Source organism: Apium graveolens, chromosome 1, assembly GCF_009905375.1.
Source record: "Apium graveolens cultivar Ventura chromosome 1, ASM990537v1, whole genome shotgun sequence".
Lineage (NCBI taxonomy): Eukaryota > Viridiplantae > Streptophyta > Magnoliopsida > Apiales > Apiaceae > Apium > Apium graveolens.
Genome location: NC_133647.1, coordinates 31,199,965 through 31,216,528, shown reverse-complemented (window position 1 = coordinate 31,216,528; position 16,564 = coordinate 31,199,965). Strand labels below are relative to the sequence as shown.

The following is a 16,564-nucleotide window of genomic DNA, read 5'->3' as shown; positions in this document are numbered from 1 at the left end:
TGGTATCGTTCCACTTGGGGCTCATGTATTTGGTATAGATATTTAGTTTAGTAGTAGTAGTAGTAATAAAGGTGCCAAGATGACACTGAAGTGATAGAAACCTAATTTGTCAAATTTACAACCGAATTAAGTTAAGAGAGATAGAGACATTGAGATAGACTGTTATTTGTATTGTTAAGAGATATTGAGAGGGTTAGATTTATTGTTAATTGTGTTACTATTAAGAGAGATAGAGACAAAGAGAGAGAGAGAGAGAGAGAGAGAGAGAGAGAGATTTGTAATTGTGTTGTGGTTAGAATGAATTTTAACTAGCGTTTAAATGAATTATGGTGATTGTGGTTCTCATTGACATCTGTGTGGATTTAGGATTTGTTATATTATTAGATGTTGTGTGAGAAATATGATGTATTAAGCTAGTGGCGGGGTCTGTGATGATATTCATTAAGGCTTGTTTCTCAGAAACATTCGCAGTGGCCGCCAAAATCTTTCGCCTTTGCCAGGCTTAAGAGATAATGCCGTTTTATCCTTCCTTGGATGTCTGAACCCCCTAGCCTCCCTCTATTTTTTTATATGTGTTTTTTGTATATTTGTACATATATATTGCTATATCAGTTATAAATGTAGCTTAGTATGGTTTTATGTTCAATGGCCAACTGTAAAGCATAATGTAACGTAATATGTAATCGAGGAATTATAACTCAACATGTAACAAAAACAGATAAACAATATTAAATTGTGAAGCACAGGAACCCTAAAGATGAAGACAGTATATACGCAAAGAATTAAAAGATGCAAATGACTCTCTAAGTCCACAATCAAGTCATGGGAAGAAGTTCATTAATATGTTCAAGCCTCCATGAAGAATAAGACATCAAAGGACTTACAACATTAGTTACATGGTTTGATTTAAAGTATTAAAGATCAGGATTCAGTGATTGAAGCAATGATAATCAACCAAGATGTATCATCTCATAGTTATCAAGGAAATTGAATTAAACCAATTCATGCTAGTTATTTGTGAACGAGACCAGTGCACAAGTATTAGCATATCAGGAAGGGTTTGATTTAGTTATACAGAAGAGACATTAATTGTTGATACAATTATTGGAAACTAGATTTTCTCTAAGGCAAGAAAACCTACTAGGGTTACAGGGTCGCAAGTAAGTATCCTGTGGAAATTTGTTTAAGTCAAGTTTTACTACTGTGACACCTATGTTGCAAGTAAAGTTGTATGGTGAAATGTCCAAGGAAAATTTCATAGTCGCAAGTAACCTTACCAAGGGATCTAGGTTGCAAGTAACTTGCTAAGGGAAAATTGACTAAGGCACAAGGTCGCAAGTAACTTGTGTTACAGAGTGAATAGAGTCGCAATAAGTCTGAGAGGCAAGATTGGCCAAGGCAATACTCTGGTCACAAGTAACTTTGTATACAGGGTCGCAAGTAACTTCCTAAGAGAATTGTCTAAGTCAGAATCTCCTTTACACTCCCAGGTCGCAAGTAACTAGGTCGCAAGTAACTAGTTGATTGATTTATTGTTAAGTACATATGCAACAATTTGAAATGGCTTGTGTGGATAAAATGATGCCAACTGTTTAATGAAAATTGAAGTCTACAAAGCAACGAATTAATTCATTTTATTTGATTATCTTCTTCAGTTCAACAGAAAGTGTCTTACGGGAGCTCCATTAAAGAACCTCATTTATTAAGCTTCTAAACAGAAAGTTGTACTGCTAAATTTATTGTAGCTAATCAATTCATTGATTAGATTGTAGAAACCTCAAGGATTATATTAATAAAATAATATATTTCTTAAATTGTTTTGTGTCTATTTTGATTCCATACTTATAACGAAGAACTTGTAAATGAATCGAAAAAGATTATAGATATCATATTCAACCCCCCCTTCTACGATACTTTGGGACTAATAATTGGTAACAGAGCTTGTTGATTAAAATACAAATCAAGATCCGGAGAAAGAAACAAGTTCTTGAAATTTGTTAATTTTCAAAAATTCTCATTTCTTGAAATTTTTGAACTTTAAATAATTTTAATTCCGCCAAGATGATGAATAACCAAAGAATTGGAAGTATCAAGGTTCCCCCATTCGACAGAGATAATTACAACCTTTGAAAGAAAAAGATGATGCTATTAATGAAAGCTTTGAATCCACTTTATATTGGGATATTACTGAATGGCCCTTATGTCCCTATGGAAGTAGTTGCTGAATTCACTACTGCAACTGGTGCAAGAATTCCTTCCGCATCTACTCCCAGGGATCCGTCTAAATATACGGAGACTGACAAGGAGTTGATAAATCTGGACACAAGCCTTCAACTCATAATTGTGAAATCGATCGATAATGATATGAGTCATGAACTTCTAGGAAGTAATAGTGCAAAGGATGTGTGGGATACCATTGAGCTTTTTATGGAAGGTACAGAAGAAGTCAAAGAGAACATGATGGATATTCTGACTACTCAGTATGAGGCATTCAAACTTCAACCCGGAGAATCACTGTCTTCATTCTTTGAGAGATATACAAGACTGTTAAGTGAATTAAAGCTACAAGGGAAAGTTTATCCTATACGAGAGTCTAACAGAAAGTTCATGTTGACTCTCCCAGTTCACCTGGAATAAAAGAACACATCAATCAGGGAAATAGCCGATTTATAACCATGTCCCTGGATGTGATTTATGGAAATTTAAGAACCCATAAACTGGAGCAAGAGCAGAGAGCTATTATCTATGGACCCGGTTCTATTGACAGTAAGAGTACGACACTTGCACAAACCACTGCACTTGTAGTTCGTGAATCTGAAACTCAAGAAGTCAAGGTTGCACCCTCCTCAACAATTAAGAAGATTTTTGTAGCTGAAATTGCTCATGGTGAGCTAGAGGATGAAAGTGAGTTTTACACTCAGGAAGAACTTGAACAGTTGGAGGATAAATGTAATATCCCAAATTTTCAATTATTATTATTATTATTATTATTATCAGGAATTATTTATGTGAATTTTAGTGAATTATATGATAAGTGGAATTGATGTTTGGATGTTTATGTGATATATTTTGAGTATTTTAATTTTTATATGTCCAGAATAAATTATAAATAATTGTGATATTTTTCTGGTAATTTTTGGACTATTATATGATTTATCAGAGCATGATTTTATAATAATTTATGGATTTATTAATTATTTTCTGAGTAATTATAAAACTATTTTATAAAGTCGGGAATCGTCCAACCTTAACTGTTTTTACGTTTTTACGACCCGAAACTCTTCCGAAAACTCCTTCCTAATGTAATCTGGTAATTCCGAATATTTTATGTGTTTTAACTTTTTCGATCCGGATTACGGTTTGACCCGTACGCGTCCCGGCGTACAATTTTCGATACGACAATCGTTTTGATAAATCAACAAAAACCAGTATTCTCGAGAGAAAGGGTATTTTACGTAATTTTCGTATAAAGTATTTTATAAAAATCCCAGTTTGGATAATTATCCAATAGGGATACCAAATCGGATCATTTTTGCAGTTACTTAGCGGCTAGGTAATCTATTTTCGGATATGATATGATCCAATAGGATATTTGTTACGTGTTTAAGATGCATTTATATGAATTGATCCGTAATTTTGACGCTGCTTAATTGCATCTTTATCGAGACACTCGTTTTATTTCGTTTTATGTGCGTTTGAATGTATTTTATGTGTTTTCGGAATTTTCTGTTAATTTAGGAATTGTTTCTGTTTTTCAAAAGTTAACGGACTAGGACCCCACCGAGACATCAAAACCCACAAATTTCACGTTTTTATTTTTATATAATCATTCATATTTCACATACTCAATATTTTTATATTTTTGAATTATTTGCAATTTTGGGGAATTTTGACATAATTTCTGTATTTATTGGATTAGATATTACTCCCCGTTAATTATTAATTTTCAGCTAATTATTTTTATTAAATGATATAATTAGGCCCCAAATAATTCTAGGGATATTTTTGTGTAAAGTATAAATAGTTTTTATTTATTAATAATAATTATTAAAAATCAAATGTATATTTTATTTTTCAGAAAATAGAAAAATTCTCTAAGAATGTGTTCTTGGTGTTCTTGAGTTGCTGGAGAATCAAACCCAACTTTGGAAGTAATTCTATGATCCAAATCTAAAGCTTGAGTAATCAAATTGAATCTTATCATCTGTACTATCTGTTTATGTCTTCAAATCATCCGAAATTTGGGTAAAATTTCAATTCGAATTTCTAGGGTTTATAACCTAATTTGGGGATTTTTATTTGAATGATTTTTGGTTCAAATTGATGATAGATATAGATTTACTTGTTCATTTGCAATCGAATTTTATGGTTTTCGTTGATGTTGTAGTCCGGGAAGTACTAGGTCGAGTATTTGCTTTTAATCATTTTTGTTTTCGAATTTTTGAGGATTTGGTGTTATAATTACTGTGAATAGATTATACAGTTAATATGCTTCAATTTCATGTATAAATCATAGTATTTGGTGAAGGTTTGATTGAGTTCGTAATTTGTACGGAAATTCATCGGGTGTGGCCGGAGAAGATGTACGGGTTCGAGTCGTTGTTGATCGAACTCAGTGATTTCTAGTTTGTTTGCAGTTGTAATGATTAGATTGCTATGTTCGTGTCATGGATAGTTCAAAGCGACCGAAAAACTCGTACATATCGAGTGTGTGAGCTGCTGGTAAGGGTCACCGGAATTTGACGATCGGCGAGATTCCGGCCGACTCCATTGAACCCGTCGGGTTATTCTTGAACGACCCGGATTCGTTCTTGAGCGACCCGTTTCTGTTAATTGTAACCCGGTTTTAATCTCCCTTGACCAATTCAATTCCCAAAATTCTGTTTTTGGAATTTTCTGTTTAAAAATAATTCAAAATTCAATTTGTATTTCTAAAATTGATTATTTTTAATTCCAAATTTAATTTAGTTAATTATTTAATAATTAAATAATTATTTATAAAATTAAAAAAAAATATTATCTTTATTATTTTCAAAAATCCATTTTGATTTAATTATTTATAATTTATTTTAGTTAATTATTTATGGATTTAATTAATTGATTAAATTATTTAATCAATTAATTTTATTTATGAATAATTAAATAAAATGTAAATTATTTATAATTAATTCAAATAATTCCTAAAAATTATTTTGAGCTTTAAAAAAAAATTATTTTGGTATTTAAAAATTAATTAATAATATTATTAATTGATTTATTCTTATTTTATTCATAATAAATAAATCGTTCGTCTGTTTAATATAAAACGAACGCGTATAGACTCAGAAAAATATTACGCTTTCAATAAAAATACTTTCGAGACCCAAACTCTTTTGTTTCGAAAGGTCACTTATTTTACGAGTCATTCTGAGTCGATTATTGATCGATAAGTCGTATTTTTGACCTGATTTCAGTTTTAAACGTACTGAGTCAAACTTTTTAACGAACCGAGTCATATGTGATATGAATTATGTGATATGTGGATGATGTGATTACGTGCTATATGAATTATGTGCGTACATAAGTCAAGAGTTTTGTGTTGGACTGGTTTCTTTATGTGTGGGTTATCGTATGGGTAGACGATAGGGTTTTGACGTGCAGTTCATCGAGTAATTATCGGTTAGACGATTAAAGTTATATCTCTTAATTATAGATGCGGATCATTCAAGTTGATCAGGACAAGACGTTGGATAAAGAGTAAGATGGAATGGTATTGGATATCGGGTTTCTAGCGATCGCAGGAGCAGCACATCAGTGAATTGTTGGAATAAAAGACGATGATTTTTTGAGAAAGATTGTCAGAATAGATGCGTCTTTACGAGTGTGACTAACTGCTAAATCCCAAAGGAAAGTATCCTTATCATCACTTATTGTTCAAGTGATATTTATTTTAAATCTTCTTATGCAAGTATTGCTTTCCTTATTCTCTATTCGGAATAGATAAATATTTTATATATTGCTGAATTAAATGATTCTTTTTATGCAAGTACTCTTCTGCTATTCTATATTCAGAATAGCTAAGTGATTTTACTTATCAAATGAATGGATTTATAAATGTTTTGGGTTTTGAGAAAAATGAGTTGGTTTTGCGAATATTCTTGCCCAAGTAAATGGGGGAATAAAAGTTTATAAGGGTGTCGAGTATTATAACCCCTTTCAATAAAATATTTTAAGATTGGATGTTTGCGTAAGAGGCCGTGGCGGTGGTCCAGCGAAGATTTAGGTATATATAGGATATAATACCATTAGGCCGATATGTGCCTTGGGTGCCCCATTTGTTTAGTTGGATATGCTTCGGCATACCAGTGTTGCTCCGCGGCTGATCACCGGCGACAACACACCGTCGTTCGAGGATTCCAATCTAAATTATTATATTCCTTTTGATAATTTTATAAGGAATGATTTATCAACTATTTCTGTTTTCGGATAAAAGATGAAAAGCAGTTTTGATTCAGTTTTTTTATTCATGCTGATACTTACTTTGTTGTTAAATATAAAAGGTGGTATTAGTATAGATGATTGATGTTGACTTTAGTATGGGATGTTGTGAGTATCAAATTTCATATTGATATCTAATTTGATATGACAACAAAATGAGTATTAATATCAAGAGTTCGGTTTTGAATAAAATTTATGACTCAATCCATAATCATTATTTCATGTTATTGTGGCTTACGATATTTCCGTAAAAATGGTTTTACGAGTTTTATTCTCATCAAGATTAAATGTATTGCTGAGGCATTTCACTCGAAAATATGAAAAAGAGTTTTCAATACAGTAAGAAACAATTGTCCGATTCTTTACAAATTTTCTGTTTCAGCAATTATGTTTTTTAAAATGTTCTGCACTATTGCAGATGTCGATTTAATATCAAAAAGAGCCTATATGCTATAATGATCTTGCTGAGCATTTCTTCCGCTCATACTTGCCTGTTTTTAAATTTAACCTCTAGTGAGGATTAGCTTGTGCTGTTTAGCCGTGTAATTCGAGGAAGCAAAGAAGAAGCTCTTGGAAGGTGGTTGGTCCAGGGTTTGCGGGCTAGTGTAAGTTTTATTATGTAAAGTTGTTTATATTATATTATATTATAATTGTGTTATTTTATAGTTGGGCCTAGTATACTTCTTTTCGAAGTTATACTAGCGGGTTAGTATTAAATTGGAATTTATTGAAAAGAGTTTTAAAAGGAAGTGTAGATTATTTATGGAATTTGAAATTTTTGTTTCTAGAACTGTAACCTTAAAAGATCTTGGATTAGTTTGGGTTCATAGATGCTAAATATCTTTCGCTGGCATTTGCATTTTGATTTAACAGGTTAATTTGGATTGAGGTTTTATAGTGACGACCAAATCCTCTGACCCCGAATTTGGGGGCGTTACAATAAATCTATGGCATACGTGGCTGCAAAATTTAGTCATGTTAGATTCAGAAGGAAACCCAACTACAAACCAAGGGGTTCATCGGGGAGATTTCAGAAAAGAAGCTACTCATCAGGGTCAAGCTCCAGAGGAGGCTACAAGTCAAGTTGGGTAGACAAGAGCAAAACAAGATGTTACAACTGCAATGAGTTGGGGCACTTTGCATCTGATTGCAGAAAGCCCAAGGCAGCAAAAGGAAAAGATTCTAATAAAAAGAAGGAAACTTATGAAGATGTGAAGTGGCCGAATGAGAAGCTGAATGCTTATGTGGTTAAGGAAAAGGGAAGAGCATATATTGCTGAAAGAAAAAGTTGGGATGATACTGATTCGAATGAAGAGGTAGAGTATGTGAATCTAGCTCTTATGACAGACTCTGTAGAGGAATCACCACAATCATCTCAGGTTCCTGAACTTACCAATATTGATATGTCCGTGTCTGAATATAAATCTATTGTGCATGAACTTATTTTAAAATTGTGTTATTCCCAGTGGACTAACAATGAGATTTACAAAAGGGGGGTTGAATGTAAATCTCAAAACGTTTTCAAGTTTTGAGCAGTATCAAAGGCTAAGTGTTTTAGTGTGTGTGAATTGCTTGAAGCTAATACAGACAGATATATATTCAAATACAAAAGTAAAGAACATAAAGAACTTAAAAACTTTTCTGGTGGATTTGTTGTTCCATCAGAGATGTGTTATATTAGAAAATCTGTGATTCAAAGAATTAAATCACAGCTGCGTCCTAGTACAAACTAGATGATTTTCTCTCTGGATTTTTCTAAACAGCTCTGGAAAATTCATCATCTAATTACTAGCTGCCACTTGGTTTATATATCACCAAGTTTACAAGTGAAGCAAAACTGTAAAATACAATTAAAAAGGCTCTTCACATGTTTCTTCTTCACTTCTCTATCCAGTGCAATTTAGGTTTAGCTGAATCTTTGAATACTTCCTTGTTTGCACCAGAATGGAAATGCTGCATTTTCTTGATTCCTCCTAGAGGCTGCCACATTCCAGTTTGTCTCTGTCAACCCATGTGCCTCTGTCAGCTTATGAATTGTCACTATCAACTGCTATTGAACTAAGCATCCGTTGAAGCTTTTATCCGTTGATGCTTTATCCGTTGAAGCTTTATCCGTTGATGCACTAGCAGTTGAAGCTTTATCCGTTGAAGCACTCATCCGTTGATGGATTTTATCCGTTGAAGCTTTAGAGACATCCGTTGAAGCTTTGTTTCTCATCCGTTGAAGGTCTTTACTATCAGTTGATACTACTTCACTTATACAAAATTACAAGGCATGAAATATTTACAATTAGCCCTCCTATTTGCATATCCACTAGTAGTCAACATGACTGATAATTTCCCACAACATCTAAGAATTATAACTTAACTACAGAGAATGAAATGTGCTACAATACTAAACTTATTTCTAAGTAAAGCTACTCCTTCAACGGATAGCCAGAATGGTCTTATCCGTTGAGGCTACAAACACTAGATTTCTACTTAAGTATTTTGTTTAACTTATCATCAAACTAATACACATATTCCTAACAATCTCCCCCTATTTATGTCTACTAGAACTGTAGGCATAAATTTGGGTTTAACTTAATGATAACAAAACACTTAACAAACATATGAACTGGAATAAAGTAGAAATTCAAAAGTGCTGCAAAAATGTGTATACTGAGATAGAATTGAAGAATTACATTGTTTCTAAGGATGCTCCTTTAGCCTGAGTAGATTAATTTCTTTTCCTTTGATCCCTTGTTTTCTTCCCTAACCTCCTGTCATTCTTCTCTATTTGGAGTTGGAGTTGTCTGTAGAATTCAGCTTCATCTTCTTCATTGATGTCCAACTTAGATTGCATATCCTTGAGAGTTTCATTACTGGCAATCTCGAACTGATCTTCAAGTCTGAAAAATCTTCTGACTCCTTTATTGTCTCTGAACTCCATCAACCAATGAGGTGATTTATGAACTGTAATTCCTCTCTTTTGGATGAGTAATGTTCTAGGCAAGGCATTGGGCTCCCACCAAGTTTTCCTTATGCTGGAAATCTTGTTGAGAATCTCAGTTTTGGCAGTCCTGGTAAAGCCAGAATCCCTTTTTATAGCTGAGTAGACTCTATCCAAGGTAGAATAACCTTCATTCAGAATTCTGTAAAGAGGCGAAGTCCTTTCCCCACTTCCTTTGTATTTGAACACTAGTCTTTCTGGAAGCTGTCTGTAGGCATCTATTCCTCTTACTTCCTCCAGCTCATCCAGATAGAGTTCAATGTCTGAAAATTCCTTTATGTCACAAATGTGAACATAATCATCCTTTGAGGCTTGTGGCTTAGGCTTAAGCTTCTGAGTGAATTTGATTGAGGTTTGAGGAGGTGTTGATTTGATTTTTCTTTTCTATTTCTTTGATGGTGGAGAAGTGGTTAAGAAGGTGGGCAATTTGATGGTGTCCCAATCAATTGGTTCCTCCTTAGGAGTGATTGTTTCACCATGGATTTTTATGAAGGGGTCAGGCACAATGGGTTCAGGAATAGAAGGTAGTGGTTTGGATTTTGATTGGGTTTCTTTAGTTTCATCTACAGTCTTCCTTTTTGCATTGGCCTTCTTTCTATTCCCTTTCTGCCATTCTCTTCTTTCCTTACTTCTTTCTTCCACATCATTACTAAACATGTCCCCATACCTACATTTTCACCCTTGTCTTTAATTTCTTTCTTTTCTTCAGCTTGACTTGACTCTAGCTATTTTTCAAGCTTTGGTTGTGCTCTTTTTTCAGCCTTTAGCTTTTTAGCTTCTTCCTTCAACCTTCTGGCTTCTTCCCTCTTGGCTATTGAGAATTTGGGATGTCCTTGTATCACACAGATAATCTTTCCCTCTCTAAAGATAATAGCCATGTTCATTCTTTCAACCACATCCTTGGTCTCCTTGTGCTATATGATATTACCACCCAAAACCTTATCTTCATCAGGCTTTGGAAGAGGAAAATCCACTTCTTTCAATTGAGCAAGGCTTAGAGGGTTCTTTGTAGAGTCCTTATTGGATCTGTTGTTGGGCTTGAGAACCATAGGTTTCAGATTCTTGGAAGAAGTCTCTCCAACCTTATTCCTCCTTACTAGCTTGAGCTCCATAATGATTGGCTCCACCTTTGTGCTATGCTTCACAGATTGTGATTTTGAAGTTGTAGAACCAAAAATTTGTTGCATCTTTTCATCAATTCTCCTCCTTTGCTCTTTGAATTTTATCTCAGCTGCTGCTATCTGGATTAGATCAATTCCATCAAGCTTTCCTTTGATTTGAAGTGTTGGAGAAGTAGTGATGGCAAGAACTAGCACTTTAGATATTTGAACTTTTGTTGATGGCTCTCCTTCCCTTTCCCCTTTATTCTCCCCCTTTTTTTATCATCAAGGGTAGGGGTCAAGCCTTGTGCTTGTGCCAGCTACAATAGTAGACTTGTCTGGGATTGTTGATTTTGAAGAATGGTGACAACAGAGTTTTTAATGACTTGAACTCTGTTCTCCAACTTGGACAGCCTCTTGTCAGCATCAGATTCTCTCCTCAATCTCAGCAACAACTCTTGCATTGTACCATAAGGCATGACTGAATCCAACTTCTCAAAATTGTAGGATTTCAGATCAGCAATATCCTTTTTGAGTTCATCCACACTCAAATTCTGTCTGATGTGCTGCAACTGCAAGAGATGCAGAGAGTCTAGATGAGCTTGAAGAAGAGCCTTGGTACCAGCATCTGAAGTGTCCTGAAGGGCCTTTTGAATAGCCATAACCTGCTTGACCAAAGCTATACCAAACTATCCTGGTGTAGATTTCTTTATCCATGCCCATTCAGGTAAATTTGGAACAGAACTTGGGCCTGCATCTCCCCCTAAGTTCATGCTTCCATCCAAAGACATAGAGTCATCATCATTAGAATTTACTTCAAATTCTTCAGATGGCTCACCAGCTTGAGAAGGGATCCTATTAACAGGAGCTTTATCTCTTTGAAGAGATTCTGAAGTGTGCACTAGGTTCAAAGTCTGCTCTACCTCCACATTGCCCTGAGCAGCCAACAGTTGATAAGCTAAAACAGGATGAGTAAAAGTGTCAGCATCCAAGGAAATGTTATCAATTTCAGTTCCCTTTTCAGCATCATTCACAATCATTGACTCACTAGCAATGGCTGGATCCACCCTTATAGCTTCTGTACCTGCTTTTCTCTCATTTTCTCTATATTCTTGCATCAGGGGCTCCCCCTGGCTCACACACACCCTCACACCCTCACCCTCACCTACTAAGGTGGCACTCCCCTCACTCACTTTTGCCATGCTGGAAGAAATAGCATGCATAATTTGACTCTCAACCTCTCCTTTTGCCTGGGAGCAACCCAGCCTCTCACTCAAATTATCACTCCCTTCCCTCAATCCTAGAAGTGATTGTACAGTAACCATATCTTCTACACTTGGAATTGATTCAGTTATATGTGTAGAGACCATCAACAGATAGGGAGTATCCGTTGAAGTGGAAACTGATGATATCAACGGATAACTGCTGTTAAGCTTATCCGTCGAAGAACAACCACTTGTCAACGGATGAGAGATATCTGTTGAAGAAGGAAAAGATGTAGATATTCAAAGTAACATAATTATTGAATCTGTGTGAATTGATTTTAAGTGAGGTGACACAGATTCTTCAACTAAGTCTGAAAGAATTGGCTGATGATCCAACAAATCATCTAAAAGATGATGATCACCAGGATTTGAGTGGGGCTCCTCCCTGAGTTTTAAAGAGGGAGAATCAGGAATTGATGTGAATATCATATCCACATCCAGAGATGGTGATGGAGAATTTGGTGATTGATGTGTGTCTATTATGAGAGAATGGGGCTGTGACACCACATTTGCTGGAGCCATATCAAGCTGAATTTGAGAAGGCAAAGATACAGGTGGATGTATCTGTGCAGTGTGTGCCCCTTGTGTTGAAACTAGGGTTTTAGCCTTCTTTCTTCTTGAAAAGGTTTTGATAGGTGAATGTGTGGCTTCAGTGTCCCTCCCTCTTTTGTTCTGTGTCCCTGGTTGGGGACTATTTTCAATAGCTGCATCCTTTTGGGAGGATGCAACTAGGGATGTGTTTGACTCCTTTTGAACCACCACAGTCTTTTGAGAAACTGTGGCTTGGTTAGCTAAGGTACCACTCACCTCTCCCACCTTACCCTGGGGGGTTTCTTGATGTTCACCCCTCCCCTCACCACTCACACCCTATTCACTCCCTTCAGGGTTTATGGTAGTTGTTACAACTGTTGTCTTTTGAGAAACAACAGAAGTGGTTTTCTTTGACTTGTGTTTTGGAATTTTAGCTTTGGTGGCTTTGGTAGGAATCTGTTGGGATAAAGACATAGATTCCATTGCCACACTAGAAGGAAAAGAAACAATGAGGTTGGAAGAAGTAGGAGTTGCAGAAGTATTTACCTCACTTACCTGAGGTGCATTCATTATTGGCAAATATACCAATGGCACCTGGCTGTTGAGGTTAATTTTCACAAGGTCTGCAAGGACCCTTTTCTTTTGTGCCCAGCATTTTAGTTTATTGCTCTCATTAGTTATGACCAATCCTTCAGCAACATGGGTAACCAATAACATAAAGAATCTAGCATAGTAGATGTTATGAGGTCTATTAGCTTTGTTACCTAACCTGGAACCTAATTCTAGCATGACATGGTTGCTAAAATTAAAGTACCTATCAGAAACTAGCATATAGAGCATATTAACAAGAGATGAAGTTATGGCATCAAAATTGCTAATCTTCCCAGAGAAAACCTTGATAAAGGCATCTCCAAGAAAACTCCATTCTTTCCTAAGGCCCTTTCTTCTAATGCTCCCTAAACTAGCAGAATCAAAAGAATAGCCTATGGAATCTAACATAGCAGATACATCATTATTAGTGTGTGGTGTAATGGCATTATTCTCAGGTAGCTTAAGGAAAGAATGTATATCATCACAGTTAATACAATAATCCTTACCTTTGAGAGAGAAAGCAATGGTCATATCTGTGGAGTTGAACTCTGCAGTTGTCCAAATCTCCTCAATTACCTCACAATTGATAGTTGGGGCTTCCAGCATTGCATAGCTTAGTTTGCAGGTCTTGATGAAGTCCATCATCTTGTGATAATCTGAGTGGGCTTCATTCTTTTCCACCAAGGCTACGAAATTGTTCTTTTCATAAACAAAGCCAGACTGAGACATAATCTTGACTACTGGTGCCATTGTTGTGAGTAGAGGTTTTAGAGAAAAGATTGAGAGTTTTGGGAGAGAAAGAGAGTAAAAATTGCAAGAAAGCGTAAAGTGAAAATAAGAATTCAATGGGCTTTTATACTTTCTCGAATTAAAACGTAAATACAATGATTAAATGATACTTTTAAGTAAATTACAGCCGTTTGAGAATAAAGAAAACTGTAGAAATTCTGAAAACTGCCTTTAACATAAATACATACAACAGTGTATATATGTATCAACAGTTAAGTAAACAAATCAACAGTTGTGACTCACTTAAAGTAACTGATGTGACACTTCAACGGATGAGGTAAATAGATATCCGTTGAAGATTAACACAGTTTTATCCGTTGAAGGATAAAATTACTAGAAATGTATTTGTCTTTCAACGGATAATGAACATCCGTTGATAGAACAATTTTGGCTTTCAACGGATAGGGAATATCCATTGATAGAATAAAATTTACTTAAAGCCAACTTTGTTCTTGCCACAAATTCATTTTAGGCTCCAAAAACAGATTATAATGAGGACATGAATTTATGAATAATTAAGCATACCTAGCTCACTTACTAATCTTATGAATGTTGATTCATCAAGTGGCTTGGTAAATATGTCTGCAATCTGCTTTTCACTTGGAACAAAATGAAGTTCCACTGTACCTTTCATCATATGTTCCCTTATGAAGTGGTACTTGATGTCAATGTGCTTGGTTCTTGAGTGCTGCATTGGATTTTCAGTAATGGCAATGGCACTTGTGTTGTCACAGAATATAGGAATTTTGTCAACAGTTAGTCCATAGTCAAATAGTTGATTCCTCATTCACAGTATTTGTGCACAGCAACTACAAGCAGCAATGTACTCAGCTTCAGCTGTTGATGTTGAAACAGAATTTTGCTTCTTGCTGAACCATGATACAAGCTTATTCCCTAGAAATTAACAGGTGCCAGTTGTACTTTTCCTGTCTATTTTACAACCTGCATAATCTGCATCTGAGTAGCCAATTAGATCAAAACCAGACTCTCTAGGGTACCAAATTCCTAGATTTGGAGTCCCTTTGAGATATCTGAAAATCCTTTTAATAGCCACTAAGTGAGACTCTTTAGGGTCAGCTTGAAATCTAGCACAGAGACATGTAGAAAACATTATATCAGGTCTACTAGCAGTTAAATATAAAAGTGAGCCAACCATACCTCTATAACTTGAAATGTCTATAGACTTTTCAGCCTTATTTAATTCAAGCTTGGTGGAAGTGGCCATGGGAGTTTTTGCAGATGAACAATCAATTAAGTCAAACTCCTTTAAAAGATCATAAATATATTTAGTTTGACTAATGAAAATTCCACCACTAACTTATTTAATATTTAAACCAAGAAAATAAGTTAGCTCTCCCATCATGCTTTTCATATTTACTTTGCATTAATTTAGCAAACTTTTTACAAAGCTTATCATCTATAGAACCAAATATAATATCATCTACATAAATTTGAACAAGTATTGTAGAGCCATTAACATTTCTAAAGAAAAGAGTTTTGTCAATAGTACCTCTTGTGAAGTGATTATCTCAAAGAAATTTTGACAAAGTCTCATACCAGGCTCTAGGTGCTTGCTTTAGTCCATAGAGTGCTTTCAACAGATAATACACATGGTCTGGAAAATTTGGATCTTCAAATCCTGGAGGTTGGCTTACATAAACTTCTTCCTCCAATTCCCCATTCAGAAATGCACTCTTGACATCCATTTGATAGACCTTGAAATCGGTATGGGCTGCATAGGCTAGAAAGATTCTGATGGCTTCAAGTCTGGCAACTGGAGCAAATGTCTCATCAAAATCTATTCCCTCTTGTTGAGAATAGCCTTTAGCAACCAGTCTGGCTTTATTGCTTATGACAATGCCATTTTCATCCATCTTGTTTCTGAATACCCATTTTATGTCAATAGAACTCCTGTTCTTTGGCTTGGGTACCAGCTTCCATACTTTGTTCCTTTCAAATTAGTTTAGCTCCTCTTGCATTGCTAAAATCCAATCTGGATCCAATAGAGCTTCTTCCACTTTCTTAGGTTCCTCCTGTGATAGAAAGCCACTATACAGACATTCATCTTGAGTAGCTCTTCTAGTTTGCACTTTAGATGTAGCATCACCAATGATCAGTTCAAAAGGGTGATTCTTGGTCCATTTCCTTTGAGGTGGTATATTAGCTCTAGATGAGGTTGCCTCAGTATTGTCATGATGTGAGATAGAGTGTTGATTGGTTGAAACTCCCCCTGAGTTGCTGATCCTTTGAAAGGAATTGGGAGTTCTATCAACTGATGAAGTGAAATGATTATCCGTTGATAGACTGTGATCAACGGTTGCTTCATTATTAACTTCAACGGATGATGCACTTTGTCTTTCAACGGATGTTGCATTGCTTCTATCAACGGAAGCTGAATTATGACTTTCAACGGATGCAGCATTCTGTGCATTATCCAAAGGCAGATTTTGAATTCTTTTCGAGGTGCCTTCTCCATCATTCTCATCTTCACTATCATCACAATATATCTCAATGTTTTCAAATTTGAGTCCTTCATGATGTCCCTCATCTGTTAGTCCATCGATCTTTTTATCATCAAACACAACATGCACAGATTCCATGACAGTGTTGGTTTTTAGATTGTAGACTCTATATGATTTTCCAGCAGAATAACCAACAAATATTCCTTCATCAGCCTTTGCATCAAACTTCCCTTTATGATCAGGTTGATTCCTTAGAATGTAGCATTTGCAACCAAAAACATGCAGAAAGTTCAAAGTTAGTTTTCTTCTCTTGAACAATTGATAGGGAGTCATGCCTTTTGCCTGATTAATTAGAGA

General features: G+C 35.3%; 1 non-coding gene across 1 annotated transcript; it reads left to right on the top strand.

Annotated features, from left to right (window-relative positions):
* Positions 1 to 422: 422 nt before the first annotated feature.
* LOC141682379 (small nucleolar RNA SNORD14) lies at positions 423 to 546 on the top strand. Its single transcript, XR_012559776.1, has one exon. It is a non-coding gene; the product is annotated as a small nucleolar RNA SNORD14 (small nucleolar RNA).
* Positions 547 to 16,564: the final 16,018 nt, after the last annotated feature.